The sequence below is a fragment of the Vicugna pacos genome, unplaced genomic scaffold (genome assembly GCF_048564905.1).
Source record: "Vicugna pacos unplaced genomic scaffold, VicPac4 scaffold_16, whole genome shotgun sequence".
Taxonomy (NCBI): Eukaryota; Metazoa; Chordata; class Mammalia; order Artiodactyla; family Camelidae; genus Vicugna; species Vicugna pacos.
In genome coordinates, this window is record NW_027328737.1 from 1818907 (window position 1) to 1839627 (window position 20721).

The 20721-nt window shown below is 33.5% G+C and overlaps 1 pseudogene; it reads right to left on the reverse strand.

The window, feature by feature from the left end:
* Positions 1-1535: 1535 nt before the first annotated feature.
* Positions 1536-20721, reverse strand: part of LOC140692714 (heat shock transcription factor, Y-linked-like) — a 139406-nt pseudogene continuing 120220 nt past the window's right edge.

Below are 20721 nucleotides of genomic sequence, written 5' to 3' on the forward strand. Positions count from 1 at the left end.
GGTGATACACAGAAAACATCTGGAGGAGGTGGTTTCTGTGCTGAATCTGGGAAAATCTAAGTAGGTAAAAGGAGGACATCCTAACTCCAAGGATTACCTGGAGCAAAAGTTGTGAATTTGGAGCTAACTCTGTTGACAAGCAGTTGCCTGGATGTATCTCCAGAAACAGTGAAACATAAAGATCTGTGAAGGTAGTCAGATGCCAGATCTATTAAGAAATGACTTAACTATGTTGAGTTTGTGGGCTTAGAGTTGGAAAGGCATTAAAGGCCACCCTGAGGATACAAGCTTGACTTTGGCTGGAACATAAAAGCAACATAAAGTATTGACTACAAAATATAGCGTAGATTTTTCAGGGCAGGAATAAAAGCACCAATTGAAATGCTTTGAGAACAGCACAAAGAAGACCATAGATAAAATTACTTATTAAATTCTACCAGATGCTGAATGTGCCATCTGAGACTACATCATGTGACCCTTATGATTCCAGGGATGAGATAATAGACACCATGAATCCTGGCTGCTTCCTGTATTTATCTTCCGTTGCAACCTATCCTGACTTAACACTTTTAATACTTTCCAGGATGAACCAGAAACCACTTAGTACTTTTCCCTCTCTTCATATTTTAGTCTTTTTCCAAATTCTTCCATTTTCTCTTCTTCCTTCAAAGAAATTATTTAAATTTACAGCCAAATTTTTCCATCAAATGATCATATCAATCAAATATCTCTTTTTTCTTTAAATGGTAACTTAGTCTCCCGTTTAACTCTTTACTCTATTTTTAAAAAAATATAGGAAAATGCAGGTACACATCTATGTTTGTTGTTCAAATAAGAAAATTGCAGATAGTTCTTGACATTTGCCAACATTAATATTAACCTTTGTTATCCTGCATAATCTGGTTGTTCTCTGGTAGATCAGTTGTAATTAGGATGACATTCATAACCTGAAGATGGCTGATGAGTTGGCCTTTAAAGAGTAGTAGTTGATGTATCAGCTATCACTGTCACTGGAAACCGTTGGTTGCTCCCTGGTTGAAGTTTAGAAAAATAACCTTCATTGGCAGATATGTTGTGATAACTTTTTGGAAAATTAGAAGGATCCACCATTAGTACAAAATAATTGGTCTGTATGGGAGACAAGTTGCTGTTCTGAGAAGTAGAACTTGTAGTTGTAATGAAGTTCACAACACGGCCATTTGCTTCAGTGTAGCTGTTTTGAGAGTGCCCGTGGACTGTGGTCAACTGATTTAAAATAGTACATTGATCCACTGCAATTTGTTCTGTTGGTCTAACTGACATTGATGATGGAGGAGAAAAACCACCTCTGATCGGGGTAGTTGTATCATCATTTATGTGGCTAGTAGAGGGCTTTCTTATTAGTGGCATGTTTAAATTTGCTGAAAGTAAAAATGCACTTTCTCCACTAGTGTCAGCCAGAAAATCAAAATTGTGATTATGCACATTACCCCCTGCTTTATAGTGCTTCTTTTTGAAATCTTAAGCCAATGAAGACACCAGAGATGCATTTTTAATCCCAACTCTTCTTTTTATTCTCACTACAACCTGGGGACAGCCTCGTTTAAGATTTGGATTATGGCAGAACTGAAGCTAAAATCAAAGGAGAAAGATTTTAGTAATATTTCAAACCAAAATAAAAGACTACAATAAGCCTAACCTATAAAACCTCAGATTTCAAGGTTACTATGCAAAGAAAATATCATCAAAATATGTACATTGCTGACTATTTTTTCAAATTCCTTATTTGGAATATACACATTGAAATAGTATAGTCATCAACTTTAAATAGTTAGCATTTGCAGTAATGGTGAAATCCACTTTTTAAAAGCAGCTTTAATACCTTTATTTAGATTTCTCTTAAGATTCATAGTTGCTAGGAAAATTTCTCATAATCTTCATTACTTAAGGCACTGTCCTCATATTTAGAAAAAATAAAGTTTTAGCTTTTGCAGTTGTATACAATTTTCAAAATCTTGCTTTACATTTATATTACCATAGTTTGATGTACAAAATAAAATTTTATATATACTTTACCAAGTCATAACTACAATCACTGAATTTCTTGCTTAAAACAGAGACTTCTTTTTCTTCTGCCAGAAAGACAGCTAGACAAACAGATCTTTGAAAACTCTGCCACACTTTACTAAACCCATAAATGTTAAGCTGTCTAAGTTAACTTTTCATACTTCCAGTTTCAAATATTCTGAAAGAGGCCTTTCTTCCCAAAACTTCCTTCTTAAAGACATCTTCATCAATCACTATGGAAGTTCCATTATCATCCCACCAGATGGATTTAAATTTAGTCACTCCCAGCCATTTTCCAGAGTTTTCTTGGAAATGTCAGAGAACGAAAATCATTATCTTCATCTGCTTCAGAGATACAATGTATGCAACATGGTGTTTTTATCAAGGATTCTTCAGACAAATTCTGAAAAGCGTTTACTTCAATCATAGACATCAAGACAAGTCCCCAGAGAATGTTTGATCACACAATAGCTATCTACCAGAGTTTCCTGAACCAGTTGGTCCATCTTTACAAGACACATCTTGAATTTCTGAAGAAATATGTTCCATCACAAATAACTTTTTCTACAGCTAATTTTCTAATCTGCAAGATTTTGGGCACTGCAGCTGCAAATGCTGCTCTGGCAGGCCTGCACATATAAACTGCTAGGACTTCACAATGTTTCTCAACTTCAGTAGATGTGACATCACAAAACGACTGGCCTCCTTGCAACTCAAGTGTAACATTCGGTCAGTGTTTACTTCTCATTCATACAGTTAAAATGAAACATATAGGATACTTATTTATATAGTGTGATCTGCAAATATTATCCCCCAAAACTCTTTTTAAATAATTTAATTTTGTGGTCTATGAAATAAAACCAATCTCCATCCTTTTGTACACAAATTTATACCAGATTGGTGAACAGAGAATAAATAATGCACAAAATGTATAAAATAATTTTAAAGTTATGGAAATTTAAGTGAAATTTTTGTAAAACCTGTACTGAAAATTTATACCTATTTCATTATAATTTGTAATTAAGGTGAATCTTAATTTGATTTGGAAATGGAAGTAGTTATTTATCTGTTCATTTTACAATAAGTAGCTCTTTATTCAAAATATGGGTAAAATACTTATCAGTGTATTTGGTATGTTTATGAATAAATGGTAAATATTTATGAAATAAAACTAGATTAAAATAATGAATCAAATGTAAGAAATCTCAAAGTGGGTAATTGTTGTTTTAAATTATATTTCAGTGCTATAAGTAAAACAAATGTAATTTAGTATTCTTCTTTAAAATTACTAACAGAAAATCATATTGTATACTTACAAAAGTTTACTTTTGCCATTATTTCATTCAGAGGTTTTTCAGTCCCTAGAAGGAATAAATTTTCTTGTCATCTTTATAATCCATACTCTTGGGGCTTCTGTTAAGTGTTCCAAAATGATGTTGATAAATACACGTATAAACAAGATCCTGGGTTCAATAAACAGTGACTCCTTTGAGGGGCAAACAAGCAATCAAAAACAAAGAAATAACAGTATATGTGGGTTGGGGAGGAAAAGATCAGGTAATGCATTTTAGGAAGCAATATGTTTCCCAGACATGAAACAATTGGCATTGTTTGTATAATGCGGCATTTTAAGGCAAGTGTTTTGTACATTAATTGTTAATAATAGCTAGATTCTGTATCACTAAACTGTAGTAAATCCAGCTCTACCAAAAGTTGTATTCTTTATTTTGACATAAATTCCATTAAACATAAGTCAAATTCAAATGGGAGATAAATTTTTTAAATAAATAAATGTTCACTCAAGCTACAATGTAATTTTTCCTTCAGTATGTGTGTATTCCATTCTAAGTAAATATTAGCAAGCTGAATTCATGGCATACTATAAGTATTATAAAGTATAGTTAAGTTGGCTTGGTCCTGATACATAAATTTTATTTAACATACACAAATCAACAAATGTGATACCAACCATTATATAACAAAGAATTCAAAAACAACAATCTCAAAATATGTAGGAAAATTATTCACAGATCTGGTCTTAACTTAAAAAAAATTCTTAACATATTCGCTCTAGATAGAATATGACTAAACATAATAAAAACCGTATATAAAAAACCCATGATTATCTTCAAGTTCAATGTTAACATACAGGAAGGTTTTTCCCTGGTCCAGTAATAAGAAAAAGTACCTCATTTCACAAGTCCTAAATTACACTACTTTAGTTCTAGCCAGAACAACTAGTCGAGAAAAAATATAAAAGGCATTCAACTTGTAAGCAAGCAGTGAAATTTTTATAGATGACATAATTATACATAGATAGAAATCTCCATACACTCCTCCAGTCACTGTTAGAAATAATCAATAAACTTAGTAAACTTGCAGAATACAAAATCAATATACAAATATCCATTGCATTTTTATATAGTAACAACACATTATCAGAAAGAGAAATCAGGAAAAGAATTTTGTGTAAATTTATACCAAAAAGAATAAAATACGAATACATTTGATAAGTGAAATAAATGTTCGAAACATAGATCTGTAAATTACAGGTGCAAGAAATATAAGTAAACATAATAAATAAAAGAAATTCTGTGCTTACTGATTGAATACAATGTGAGGAAATACACTAATCTATATTTCACTGTTCAAACTCCCCAGCACTACGTATTGAGGAGAATCTCTTTTCTTGTTTTCATACTCCTGCTTCCGTTTTCATGGGTTAAATGATCATAGGTGAGAGGGATTATATCTGCTTGCTCTATTCTCTTCTATTGATTGGTGTCAGTTTTTGAGACAGTATCATGTTGTTTAAGTTACTAAAGCTTTGTAGGACTGTTTAACATTAGAGAACATTACACTTTTATATTTAATACTCTTTTTCAAGATTATTTTGGCAACTCAAGATTTTTGTGGTTACATATAAATTTTGAAATTATTTCTTCTAATTAATGGAAAAATCTCATGGGTATTTTGACATGAATCACATTAAATGTAGATTCCTTTGGGTAGTATGGTTGTTTCAACAACATTGTTTCATAACATTAACATAAGAGTTCTTTTCATTTCTTTGGATCAATTTTAATTTCCTTCATCAATGTTTTCTATTTTTTAAAGTATAGGTTTTCATCTTATTTGTTAAATTCATTTGAAGGTATCCTTTACATATATATAATTATATACATTATATTTTTAAACACGTTTCCCACACAAATACAACAGGCAGAAGGCAGTGGCAAGACATATTCAAAGTCCAGAATGAAAGAAATGTTATCTAAGATAATATATCAAGCAAGGCTACCCATTAGAATAGAAGGAGAGATAAATGATCTCCACACAAGCAAATACTAAAAGTATTTAGCAACAGAAAAAGAAATAATGAAACATCAGCCCTAAAAATAAAGAAGCAGGATGCTATAGAAAAGAGAAAAGCATAATTAGAAAGGTAATAGCTAAAATGACTTAAAACAGTATAAACATGATGTTGTAAAACAGGACATCAAAATATTTAAGTGTCAGAGCATGAAACAGGACAAAACAGAGTATTTTATTCTTGTTTCTATTCTCTGTATTATGCGTTTGACTTTGTATTCATTTCAGTTAATATAAACAGATATAGTAATGGGTCAATATAAATACAAAACTGGGTAACCATATGTCAAAATCTAACAATGAGGTCACAAAACCAGAAAAAAACCAAGATAATAAAAGAAAACTTATAAAGCCACAAATAGATAAAGAAATGAACATAAAGGAAATACCAAATTAATTGGAAAATGAAGTTCAAAATGGAAATAAACACCAGTTTATCAATAATTGGTTCAAATGTTAATGGAATTAGTGCTTCAATCAAAAGATTTATATTGTCAGATGGGATAATATAACAAGACCCTACATTATGAAGCATACAAGAGCCCCGATTTAGAAAGAGTAACGCACATCAATTCAAAGTAAGAAGATGAAAAAATATATTCCATGCAAATGCACAAGACAAGAAAGCAGGACTAGCAGTACTGACTTCACACAAAATAGACTTTACAAGAAAGGCCATAGAGAAAGATAAACAAGGACATGATATAATGATTAAAGGAGCAATACAAAATGAGTATATTATACTCATTAATATATATGCCCTCAATATAGGAGCAACTAAATACATAAAGCAATTATTAATAGATAAAAAGGAGAAATCAATGGGAGCACAATCACAGTAGGAGAATTAAAATCCCCATTACCATTACTAGACTGGTCTTTCAAACAGAAAATTATTAAGGCAACAAAGATGCTAAAAGTTAGATAAAATAATTGTATTTGGTTGATATTTCCATAACACTACTTCTCTCCAAAACAGAATATACATTATTTTCCAGTGCACATGGAACATTTTCTAGGAAAGTTTATGTACTGAGGTACAGAAGAAGCCTCAACAAATTTAAGAAGATAAAAATTATTTCAAGCATCTTTTCTGAGTATAATACCAAGAAACTACAAATCAATCACAGAAATACAGGGAGAAAAAATGACAGCATATAAATTAAAAAACATGGTTCTATAACAAGTGGGGGAGGTGATGAATTAAAAGAAGAAATAAAAAATATCTTGAGAAATATGACACAACACTAAACAAAGTCTATGGAATACAGTTAAAGCAGGCTTAAGTGGGAAGTTCATAGTGACAAGGTCCACCTAAATGTCGAAGAGAAATTTCAAATAACCAATCTAGCATTCTATGTTAACTAATCATGAAGAGAAGAGCAAACAATACCAAAAGTCAGCAGAAAGTGGGAAAATAAAGATCAAGGGAGAAAGAATTGAAATAAAGATTAAAAAATAGAAAAAATCAATCAAACTGTTTTTTGAAATAGTCAACAATACTGACAAAACTCAGGACAGGCTCACCAATAAGAAAAGATAGAGAACACATGTAGCATAAGAAATGAAAATGGGGAAACTACAAAGAGTACATCAAATTTGCAAAATATCATAAGAGAATACCATGAGCAACTGCATGGAAACAAACTGGATAACCTAGAAGAAATGGAGAAGTTTCTGGAAACATTCATCCCACCATTATTGCATCAAGAAGAAATTGACCATTTGAACAGACAGATCACCAGAAATGGAAGAGAATTATCAATAAAATAAAAAATATCTGCAAAGAAAAATTCAGACCCAAATAGCTTCACTGGGGAATTTGACCAAACATACAAAGGAAAATCCATACTAGTCCTCCTCAAACACTTCCAAAAGATTGATAAGGAGAGAGTACTCCAAAACTCACACCATAAGGCCAACATCAACCTGATAACAAAACGAGACAAAGACACTACCTAAAAAGAAAATTGTAGGCCAATATCATTGATAAACATAGATGTAAAAGTCCTTAAGAAATTATTAACAAACAGAATCCAACAGCAGTTAAAAAAAGATCATACAGCATTATCAAGTTAGGTTCATCCCAAGAACACAAGGATGGTGTAACGTATGCAAATTAATCAATCAATTGTGATACACCTTATCAAATAAAGAGAGGACACAAAACCACATGATAATCTAAGTAGATGCAGAAAAAACATTTGATAACATTTAAAACCTATCTTCAAAAAATGTTCTTATCACAGTGGGTACAGAGGGACCAAATCTCAACATAATAATAGCTATTTATGACAAATATATAGCCAGCAAAATACTCAATGGTGAAAAACTGAAACCCTTCTCACAAAAACCTGAGACAAGACAAGGTTGCCCATTCTCACAATTTCATACAATATCGTTTGGAAGTCCTAGCCACAATGATCAGGCAAGAAAATTTGATTTCCTATCAAATTATGCAAAACATTTCTTTTTAGGACTGAAACAATTGATACTAAGATTTACATAGAATCATAAAAAATCCATAGTTTCCAAAGAAATATTGAAGTAAAAGAAAGACGCTGGAGGAATACCCCATCAGGTCTCCAAACCCTATTGCAGAGCTACAGTAATGAAAATGACATGATATTGGTACAGAAAAAGGCATATGGACCAATGGAAGAAAATAGAGAGCCTTGGAATAAATCTACAGGCCTATGTTCAATTTATTTTTGACAGCGTAGCCAAGAATATGACAGAGAAAAGACCATCTCTTCACCAACTGGTGGCAAAACTGGATAGCAGCATGCAGAGCAATGGAGTTAGAACACTCCTTCAATCCATACACAAGAATAAACTCAAAATAGCTAAAAGACTTAAATATAAGCAAGACACAGTAAATCTCCTAGAATAAAACATAGGCAAAACACTCTGAGATAAATCTCAGCAATGATCTCCTAGAATAAACTACCCAGGGAAGGGATGTAAGAGCAAAATTAATAAATGGGACCTAATAAAACTTATAAGCTTTTGCACAGCAAAGGGAACCGTAAACATAGCAAAATGACAACCTGCAGGTTTAAACAAAATATTTAGAAGTGATGTAACTGACAAAGGCTAAATTTCCAAAATATAAAGACTTCATACAACCTAATAATAATAAAAAAAACAAGAAACCCAATCTGAAATTGTGCAGAAGCCGTAAACAAGCAATTCTCCAATAGAGACATTCAAATGCCACACAGATATATGAAAAAAAATTGCTCGCTATCATTATCAGAGAAGGGCAATTCAAAACTATAATGATGTATCACTTCCCAGTAGTCACAATGGTCATCATACAAAATTCCACAAACAATAAATGCTGGGAAGCTGTGGAGAAAGGAAACCATCCTGTACTGCTGGTAGGAATGTAGTTTGGTGCAGTCATTTTGGAAACCAGGATGGATTTTCCTCTAATGGATAAAAATAAATTTAACATATGATCCAGCAATTCCACTTCTGGGTATATATCAAAGGGAACCCTATTTCAAGAAGACACCTGCACCCCAATGTCTTTAGCAGTGCTTTATACAGCTGCCACAACATGGAAGCAACCTAATTGTCCAACAAAAGATGACAGTATACAGAAGTTATGCCATATTTACACAATGGAATAATATTCTGCAATAAAAAATGATAAAACAATTACAACTGTAGCAAAATAGATTTCTCCAAAAAGTGTCATTCTAATTGAAGTAAGCCAGAAAAAGAAAGAAATATAATACATGACATTACATATGAAGAAGCTTAAAATAATATTTGGATAAGAACACTATGATTTCATCTACAAAACTGAAATACACTCGCAGATCTACTAAACAATTTTATGAAAACTATGGAAAGGGGCTGCGAGAGGATATATTTGGGAGCTGTATATTTATAAATGTTATCCACTATATATAAAAATAGAAGTTTTCAAAATTTTTTTGTATGACACAGAGCAGCATGTTAAATATTGTGAAGTAGAGTTTTATAGGCACAGAAATATATGCATGTATGGGGACACTATGCTATACATAACAGATTGAAACATTGTAAATGGGATATTTCAATGATAAATAAATGAATAAATATGTAAATAAATAAATAAATAAATAATATTTAATAATAAAAGAAATACAAAGATTCACAATACTTAACTTTATACATCAAGAATCTAGGAGAAAACTGAAAGAATAAAGAAGAAAATTGAATCAATGAGAGTAAGGCAAATAACAAGAGAAACAATTGAAAAGATAAAAAACATACGAAAGTCTTTTTCTTTTAAACATAAAGTAGACAAACGTTTAGGTTGGATAAGAAAATAAAAACTCAAATAAATTCAGAAACAATAGAGAAGATATTACCACTGATGTTGTAGAGATGCATAGCATCATAAGAAATTAACACTAGCCAGCAATTTGAATGACCTAGAACAAAAGACAAATTCCCAGAAACATATCTCTTCCAATACTGAATGAAGAAGTAATTAGAAAGTTAAATAGGGCAAAATTGTGTATGAGTAAATCAGTAATTCAAACCTCCCAAACCAGAAAAAATTTACAAGATTACTTTGCCTGTGTATTCTGTCATACATTTGAAGACAATTTTTCACCAATTCTTCCAAAAATCTTCCAAGAATTTGAAGGGGTGAAAGATTCCATACGTGTTTTATGATGCCAGCTTTATTTGCATAACAATGCTAGAAAGGACATTAGATGCAAAATATGGAATATTATCCCTGATGAGCATATGTGCCAAAATTCTCAGCAAAACACAAGCAAAATGAATTCAACAACACATTTAATGTATCATACACATACATGAGTAAAGGGATTTATTCCTGGGTTTAAGGATACTTCAAAATATTCAGATCAATAAATGTGACATGCCACACTAATAGAATGAGAAATTAAACTCACATAATCATTTCAATAGGTGCAAAAAGAGCATAGTATTTAATGCAACATCCTTTTGAGATACTCCCAACAAATTAAATTAACCCTGTCAGGGGCACGATATATTATACACACAAACACTGTGTGGAGAGAAGCAGAGCAGTTTTCTTTTTAATGATTTTTAGAAAAAGGGTTTATATAGGACATACACAATGCCTCACATATCATCTAAATTTTAAGAATGTTAATAATCTTAAGCTATATATGTCACCATACTCCTGCAGTAGGCACAGGATGTTAAATGATCAAGGATTGTTTTAAAGTTCACCACGGATCTTCATTAAGTAGGCCATCTCTTATCCAGCCGGCTGTGCCTGTCTTAGGTTGTCCTCCTCTGGGGATCTTACCCAGCATAGGTTCTCCAGCCATCCATACTGGATGCAATGATCAGGCCATTTCTTATCCAGCCTGGATATGTGACATTCCTCACAACTTGATTATCAGTTCAGCCCATGGGCTTATTCTCTAGAGGCTTCAGACAGGAGCCTACAAACTCAATATCCCTTGATAGAAAAATGGATGAATAAATTTTATGTATATATGCAATGGAAACAATACTTTGCATTCCTATCAACATTGTCCACAGTGATCTTTTTCTCCTCAATCTCACCAACATATATTAATTTTTTTTTTGATGACAACCTTCTGACAATTGTGAGGTCTTGTTTCATTTTTGGGTTATGACTTTCCTAATAATTTATAACTCTGAACATATTTTCATGTGTCATTTAGCCAACTGTATGTTTTCTACAGTTAATTGATTCAGATCTATCTATTCAGTTCCTACGGACATTTTTTTAATTGGATTGTTTGGTCTTTCTTGTTGTTGTTTTGGGGTAAGAGTTTGCCATATATTTGGATATTGACACTTAATTGGAAAATATCATATTCAAATATATTCTCCCAATGTGTTGGTTGACTTTTCATTTTATTAATCATTTCTTCTGAAGTGTATATCTGTTTAGAATGATACAATCATATTTTGTTAGTTTTGCTTCTGCTTCCCTTGCCAGAGGAGACATATGTAGAATCAATTTAAGTCCAATGTCAGAGTGTACTTCTTATGTTTTACCCTAGGATTCTTTGTTTTCAGGGTTTATGTTTTATATCCCCAGGAGTGGAATTGCTGGGTCATATGATAGGTTTATTTTAATTATTTAAAGAAACTTCCATACTATTTCCAAAGTTGTTGCACCAATATTCATTCCCACCAACAGCGTTGGAGAGTCCCTTTTTCTCCACAACTTCCCCAGTCTTTATTATTTGTAGACATTTTGATGATGGCCCTTCTCACTAGTGTGAGGTAAAACATTATTTTATTTTTGTCTTGCATTTGTATAATGATTAGCTTTGTGAGCATGTTTTTATGTCTCTGATTTTCATCTGTGTGCCTTCTTTAGAAAATTGTGTTCTGCTCATTTTCTGGCTGAGTTGTATGTAGATTTTTGAAATGGAGTTGTATGAACGATTTGTGTATTTTAGAAATCAGACTTTTGTTGATTGCATTGTTTCCTAATGTTTTCTCTCATTTGGAATTTCATCCTTTCATATTGTTTATTTTGCTGTGTAGAAGGTTTTAAGTTTAATTAGGACCTATTTGTTTATTTTGCTTTTATACTTTTCAGCTTGGGTGATTGACATAAGAAAATTTCGCTACAATTTATGTCTTGTTTTGCCTATGTTAGATTCCAGGGGTTTTATTGTGTCATGTATTAGATTCAGATATTTAAAACATTTTAAGTTTATTTTTGTACAGTGTGAGGGAGTGTTCTAATTTCATTTATTTACATGTAGCTGTCTAGCTTTCTCAACATCACTTGCTGAAGAGTGTCTTTTAGGCATTGTATATTTTTGTTTCCTTTGTCATAGTTTAGTTGTGTTCTGTTCCAGTGATATAGATATTTGTTCTTTTTCCATTATTGTGCTGTTTTGATTACTGTTTTTGTAATATAGTCTGAAATCTGGGGGGGATATGTGTTATGACCCCAACTTTGTTCTTTTTCCTCATTGTTTCTTTTGCAGTTCTGGTACTTTTGCAGTTCCATAAAAATCTTAAGATTGTTTTAATTTCTGTGCAAAATATCATGTATATCGATCTGAATCACTTTATATCTGTGGACATCTTTTGTAGTATGTATATTTTAAAAATATTAATTCCTCTAAACTAAGACCTTGAGATTTCTTTCCATTTCTTTGCATCATCTTCAAATTTATTTATCAGTGTCCTATAGATTTTATTATCTTGGTTTTTTCATAGATTTTTCATTTTTTGATCTAATTTCATATGGATTTTTAAAATTATGGAGTATTTCATTGTTAGTGTAAAGAAATGTGACTGTTTTGGTATATTAATCATGAATCATGCTACTTTGCTAAATGTCTCTATTAGTTTTAGTTGTTTTGGTGTGGAGAATCTTTAGGGTTCTCTATATAGATTATCATGTCATCTAAATTGATAACAGTTTCACTTCATTCAATCCAACTTGAATAAATTTTGTCTTCTCCAATTGCTGTTGCTAGTTTCTTCCCATACTGTGTTTAATAGAAATGGTGGGAGTGGGCATTCCTTTCTTATTCCTTAATTTACTTTTCAGTTATTCACTTTTGCATATTATGTTGTCTGTGTGTCTGTTATTAATTACTTTATTTATGTTGAGATATACTTCCTGAATCCTACTTTGGTAAGAGTTTTCTGTTGTTGTATTTTCTGATTTTTTTGTTGTTGTTGTTGTTGGTGTTGTTGCTGCTATTTTAATGAATAAAAGATGAAGTTTGTGAAATGTTTTTTATCAATTTATTGTGATGACCACGTCATTTTCCCTTTTTCTTTTGTTAATGTGATGTATCAAACTGATTGATTTCATGTATGTTCCACCTCTCTTATGACCCTGCAATGAAGTAAAGTTTATCATGATGTATAATTCATTTTATGTATTGCTGGATTTAGTTTGCTAATAATATTTTTAAGAATTTTTGAATCTATATCAATCAAAGATATTGGCTTGAAATTCTCTTTGCCTGTACTTTGTTTGTTGGCTCTGCTATCAGGGTGATGAATGCTTCACAGAATTAATTTGTGAGTGTCCTACATCTTCACTATTTTTGAATGTTTAGAAGAGTATAAGTCCTGCTTTGTATATTTTCCACTGGAGATGTTTAAATCTGCACTTCTACTTAACGATTTTTTAATGCAGATTCTTTCTTTGTTCTATTAATGAATTTGTTCAAATTATTTGTTTCTCCTTATCTCTGTCTCTTTCTACACATATGTCTATTTCTTCTGAGTTGTCCAGTTTATTGGCATGTAATAGTTGACAAAATGATCGCTTTTTTGTATATCTGAGGGAACAATTGTTATTTCTCCACATTTATTTTTGACTTTTTTTCTTTGAAGCATGTCTCTTTTCTTCATGATGCACCTGGCTAGAAGTCTTTTGATTCTGCATATCTTAAGAAGAAACCAAAAACAAAATCTATGATTTTACTGCTCTTTGGCATAGTTGTTTCTCTCTCTAATTTATATTTACACCTGTAATATTTAGGGTCATTTTTTTTAACTTTTTTTTAATTTTTAATCATTTTAAATAGTTGTCTCCAAATTCCATTTTAGAACACAATTTTTTAATTACAATGAACATTTGCTGTCCCATTTTTCCCCGTGAGCAGCCTTAAGAAGTTTTATATATTTCCCTGTGCTATACAGTACAATCCTGTTTATCTATTTTACAATTTTAACATCCCAGCATATCTATTTCCACACCCCACTGACTTGGCAACCAAAACTTTGTATTCTCTGCCTGCGAGTCTATTTCTGTTTTGTATTTCTGCATTTTTTGTTTGGTTTGAAATTGTTTTTAGATTCCACACATGAGCCTTCTCATATGGTATTTTTCTTTCTCTTTCTGGCTTACTTCACTTAGACTGATTTTCTTCAGGAGCATCCATGTTGCTGAAAATGGCCTTATGTTGTCAGTTTATAAGTCTGACTACTATTCCATAGTATAAATATACCATCTCTTCTTTATCTAGTCAACTGTCAATGGACATTTAGGCTGTTTCCATGTCTTGGCTATTGTAAATAGTGCTGGCTATGAACATTGATGTGCAGGTGTCATCCTGAGGTAGGGTTCCACCTGGATTTATGCCCAGGAGCAGGATTCTTGGGTTATATGCTAAGTCTATTCCTTGGCTTTTGAGGAATCTCTATCCTGTTTTCCAAAGGGGCTGCAACAAACTGCATTGCCACCAGCACTGAATGATGGTTCCCTTTATTCCGCAGCCTCTCCAGCATTTGTTATTTGTGGATGTTTAAATGATGGCCATTCTGACTGGTGTGAGGTGATACCTCATTGCAGTTTTGATTTGCATTTCTCTGATAATAAGTGTTATTGAGCATTTTCTGATGTGCCTTTTGATCATTTGTATGTCCTACTTGGAGAATTGCTTGTTTATGTCTTCTGCCCAATTTTGAATTGGGTTGTTTATTTTTTCTTATTCAGTTGGATGAGCTGCTTATATACTCTGGAGATCAAGTCTTTGTTGGTTTCATTTGCAATTATTTTTTCCCATTCCGTTGTCTGTCTTTTTGTTTTACTTCCGGTTTCTTTACTGTTCAGAAGCTTTTAGGTTTCATTAGGTCTCATTTGTTTTTTCTTGCTTTTATTTCTTCTACGAGAAAATTTTCGAGACTTATGTCAGATAATGTTTTACCTATATTTTCCTCTTGGTGGTTTAGTGTATCTTGTCTTATGTTTAAGTCTTTGATCCATTCTGAGTTTATTTTTGTGTATGGTGTTCTAGCTTCATTGGGAGTGTTCTAGCTTCATTGAATTTCATGCTGCTTTCCAGTTTTCCAAACACCAGTCGCTGAAGTGTCTATCCCTTTTCTATTGTAATTTCTTGCCTCCTTTGTCTAAGATTGATTGACCAAACGTTTTTGGGTTCATTTCTAGGCACTCTATACTGTGCCATTGGCCTATATGTATGTTTATCTACCAATACAGTGCTGTCATGTTGACTGTAGATCTATAGTATTATCTGAATCATTAGCGTTAAGAAATGCCACCTGATATTTATATGTTAATCTTGTAACCTGCTACCTTGCTGACTTCTTTAATCAGCTGTAGTAAATTCATTCTGAATCTTGAAGGGTTTTCTATAAATAGTAACTTATTATCTGGCTATAGTTTGACTTTTATCTCTTCTTTCCAATTTGCATCCCTTTTACTTCTCTCTCTTATTTGATTGCTGTGGCTAGGACTTCCAAGACTATCTTGAGTAGGAGTCATGATGGTGTGCATCCTTTTCCTGTCCCTGATTTTAGCAGGAAGAATTTGACTTTCTCACCTTTGAGTACTATGCTGGCTGTAGGTTTGTTATCTATAGCTTTCATGATGGTGAGATATATTCCCTCTATGAACACTTTGGTGAAAGTTTTTATCATACGTGGGTGTTGAATTTTATCAAATGCTTTCCATGCATCTATTGAGATGATCATGTGGTTTTGGTCCTTTCTCTTGTTGATGTGCTGTATTACATTGATTGATTTGCATAAGTTGAACCACCACTGTGTCCCTGGCATAATCCCCACTTGGTCATGATATATAATCTTTTTTTCTGTGTTGTTGCATTCTATTTGCTACTATTTTGGTGAGGATTATGGTGTCTGTTTTCATCAGTGATTGTGGCCAATAATCCTCTTTTTTGGTAGTGTCTTTGCCTGGTTGTGGTTTCAGGGTGGTTGTGGTTGCATAAAATTTCTTTGGGAGAGTTCCTTTGTTTTCAATCTTCTGGAAGAGTTTGAGAAGGACTAGTATGAGTTCTTCTATGATTGTTTGGTAGAATTCCTCAGCTTATCCATCCAGTCCTGGACTGTTATTTGTATGGAGGTTTTATATTGCTATATTGATTTCATTTCTAGTGCTGTTTGTTCAAAGGGTCAGTTTCATGTTGATTCATTGTTGGTGGACAGTATGTCCAGAAACTTGTCCATCTTTTCTAGCTTATAAAATTTGGTTCCATATAGTGTTCATAATATTCTCGTATGATATTCTGTTTTTATGGGTTTTTTTGTTGTAATTTCTCCATTCTCCTTTCTTATTTTGCTAATTTGTGCTCTCTCTCTTTTCTTCTTTTTGAGTTTGGCCAGAGGATTGTCGAATTAACTTACTTTTTGGACATAGCAGCTTTCGGTTTGGTTGACTTTTTTCCTATGGTCTTTTTAATCTCTTTTTTTTTTATTTCCTCCCCAATATTGATGGTTTCTTCCTTCCGCTGCCTTTTGGTTTATTTGGTCTTGTTTTTCTACTTCATTCTGCTGGTGGGTTAAATTGTTTATTTTTGTTTGTTCTTCTTTTTTGAGGAATGCCTGTATCGCTATAAACTCCCCTCTCAGCACTGCTTTTGTTGTGTCCCATAAATTTTGTGTGGTTTTTCTTTCATTTTCTTTCATCTCAAGGTACTTTTTCATTTCAGCTTTTATTTCTTCATTGCCCCATAAGTTTTTGAATAACATATTATTTAATCCCCATGATTTCTTTGGTTCTCCTGTGTTTCTCTATTGTTGATTTCTAGCTTCATGGCATTGTGGTCAGTAAAGATGCTTTAGGTAATTTCTATCTTCTTAAAATTGCTGATTTTCTTTTGTGCCAAAGTACATCATGAATCCTGGAAAATATTCCACGTGCACTTGAAAAGAATGTATATCCTATTTTGGGGGGGTTGCAATGTTCTGAAAATATCCACCAAGTGTAAAATTTCTTTTGTATTATTTAATTTTATTGTTGACTAATTTATTCCCTGTCTCAATGGTCTGTCCGTTGATGTTAATGCAATGTTGAAATCTTCAATTGGGACTCCCCCTTTATATCTGTTAGTTATTATTTTATGTACTTAGGTGCTCCTGTATTTGATGCATATGTATTAACGAGTGTGCTATCCTCATATTGTATCACTCCTTAAATCATTTTAAAATGTCCTTCTTTATTTTCTTTATGACCTTTGTTTTAAAGACTATTTTGTCTGAAATCAGTAATGCAACAACTGTTTTTTGGTTTTTCCAATTGTATGGAATACCCTTTTCCATCCTTTCACTATCAATCTATATGTGTCCTCTCTGAAGTGGGACTCTTGTATTCAGCATATTGAATGTTCTTGCTTTATTATCCAGCCTGCCACTCTATGACTTTCGACTGGAGCATTTCGTCCATTAACATTTACAATAATTGATGATAGGCTTGTGTTTATTGCCAAATTTACCTTATTTTTGCAGTTGATTTGGTGTTTCCTCTTTGTTCGTTTCATCTTCCTTTTTTGGTTCGGTCATTTTCCTTTGTATTATCATGAATTTTATTTAGTTTTAATGACTCTGTGATAAGTTTTTGTCTTCTTGTTACCCTTATATATAAGTCCATTAGACCTTTACTATAAGTGCTTTTATTAAACGGATAGTTAGATGATCTCAAACCCATCCTACCGAAAACAAAAAATTTTAAAATGAAAGACCAAAAAAAAAGAAATTCTCTATTTTCTTGCCTCCATCTCCACTCTGAATGATTTGTATGTCTTCTTTTAAAATTTTGTGTTTATTTTATTTGTAATTCATGAATTATCACCTTTCTAGCTGTGAGTTTCACATTTCTGTAGCATCTTGCAGCTTTTCTTTTTAGAGAAGACCTTTCAATAATTCTTTTAGCATGGGTCTAGTGTTGATTACTCTTGAAGCTTTTTCTTGTCTGTGAAATCCTTTATTTCTACTTCTACCAAAAAGAACAACTTTACTCGTCAATGTATCCTACAGTATATAATTTTTCTCATTCAGGACTTTGAATATATCTTTTCACTCCCTTCTGGGCTGTAGTATTTTGCAGAGAAATCAGCTGTAAGGCTTATGGGGATTCCCTTGTAACTCACACTTTATTATTCTCTTGCTGTCTTTAGGATCATTTTTTATCCTTGATTCTGGCCATCTTAATTATATGTCTTGGTGTGGGTGTATTTGTTTTCTTCCTGTTTGGCACACAGTGAGCTTCCTGTACTTGAATATCTGATTCCTACTTTAAGTTTTGGAAGTTCTCAGTCATGATTTCTACAAAAACTTTTGCAATTCCCTTTAATCATTGTTCCCCTTCTGGGACTTCTATCATGCCAAGATTGGCATGCTTTGTATTATTCCATAGGTCCCTTAGGCTTTTTTCATTTGTTTCTCATTGTTTCTCTTGTAGGCCTTCTGATTGGGTGCTATCTATTGTCCTGTCTTCTCAGTCACTAATTCATTTTTCTGCATTATCTAGTCAGATTTGCTACACTTTAAATCATTCTTCATCTCAGTCAACGGTTTTACCTGTTCTACTCGTCTCTTCTTTATAGCTTCCATTTAATTTTTGACATATTTTGTATCTCTAAACACTATCTCTTTTATTTCCATCAGTACTTAGATCACTCCATTTTTGAAATCTTGAATTATTTGGCTATCAATGTCTATTTCACTGATCGTACTTTCAGGGGATTTCTTCTGTTCTTTAATTGGGAATTGTTTCTCTTCTCCTTTGTCTTACTCCTTCCTCTCTGGCACTGTGGATTTTGGAGTATCAGTTATCTACTGTGGTATTAAAGGAGTTTAATCTACCTAATGCCTATGTAGCTATACATCTTAGAAAAGACAAAAAAGAGAGAGAGATAAAGAATTTTAAAGAAGGGAGAAATAAAGATTTGAAGACATTGTATAATGAATAATACAAAATGGATTTGAAGCAGAGTTTTGAAAAATAATAATAATAAAAATATTTTTAAAAGTTTCAAAGGGATTAAAATGGGGGTAATTATAATTGCCTAAGAAGTAAAAATTAAGAGGGTAATAGAAAATGTAACTGGTAAAAACTGATTAATACAAGGGAGTGGTCAGTGTCCTCCTGGAGACTGTGAACTTTTAATGTGAAGTCTTTCTTTTTTCATCCTGATTTGGAAGCTCAGTTTGTTGTTTCCAGGGACCCTCCTTTGGAGCCCTCATCTGTGCTGCTCCCAGGGCATGTCAGTAAGCAGATCGCTCCTACACCCAACACTGGGGCTGATGAAGTTCTCCTTACTCTGGGCTGGCTTGTAAATGCCCTGCCCGATGCTGCAGTCAGATGTTGCAGACTGTCTAGGCAGGATTGGGCATCATGCCCTCTCCAGCACCATGGTCAGGGGCTGTATTCCTGCCCCAAATTTGAGGGGCCAACCTCTACCTACGGTTGCCAATCACTCTGCTTCTCTGTTCCACTGTGTACTCTGCCTAGGGTTTGCACAACAGAAGTGGGTTCAGGGAAGACTGAGGAACATCCCTGCCCCTGGTCTGGGCCAAAAACCAGCTCCATGTTTCTTTTGTCCGACAAGTTCTCTGAGGAACCAGACAGAAGTATTCAATATGCCTCTGGCTGTAGACAAGTCTCGGACTGGTCCTTGAGGCTGCTAATTCCTTAGGTGTAGATGCAGGTTTTGTCCCCGCTGCCACATGGGTTTAAACCACCAGAGGGTATGGTGGCTGTGTCTGAGCCCCAGCTCTCTTCACCTAGAAACTTTTTTGGAAATTCAGAGATGGGGAATGCACCCTTCCACCCATAGGGCACATCTGCTCTGTTGTTTTATGGAGGGCCCATGTTGTTCTGCCCTGTGCACCCACAGCCATGACACAAAGACAACTTCATTTCCCTGGGCCAACGCAGTGTAGCCATCCCCATCTACCACCCGGGTCGGGCAGCATGGCCCTGCCCCCAGCTTCTGGGCTGCATTTTCTGCTGAGTGTCACAGGGATCCTCTGTGCCTGTTTAACTTAGTTCTGCTAGTCAACTTATACTACATACATGTCCAAGACTTGGAGTCTCCCCCACCATCCTGCCAATCTCTCAGTTGGAGAGGAGAGACACAGGGAATGAGCACCAGTCCTTCTTTGCTGCTCCCTCCCTGTCTGACCTGTCCCAATCTGTTTTGCCTTTTCTTCTTTCTTTCTTACTTTTCTCCTACTGGATTTTTCACATCTTTATCTATTGAAGAGGAAAATGTTCTGTCAGAGTTCTGCAGGTTCTCTGGTTAGCTGAGTGGGATTGTGGATGTGAGTCTTGGTGCATTTGTGGGAAAGGGTGAGCTACGAGCATCTCTCTACCCCACCATCTTTATCTCCCCCCAAAAAATTCTCACTTTATGGTGGAAGATATACATAGTTTGGAAATAAGTGGAAAAGATATCCCATGGAAATGAAAAGAAAATGCAGGTTGCAATGCTCAACTCATGCAAAATACATTTTAAAAGAGGGGCCAAAATGAAAAATTTGAGAGTATATAAAGAAAAACAGATCAATATTAAAATAGGG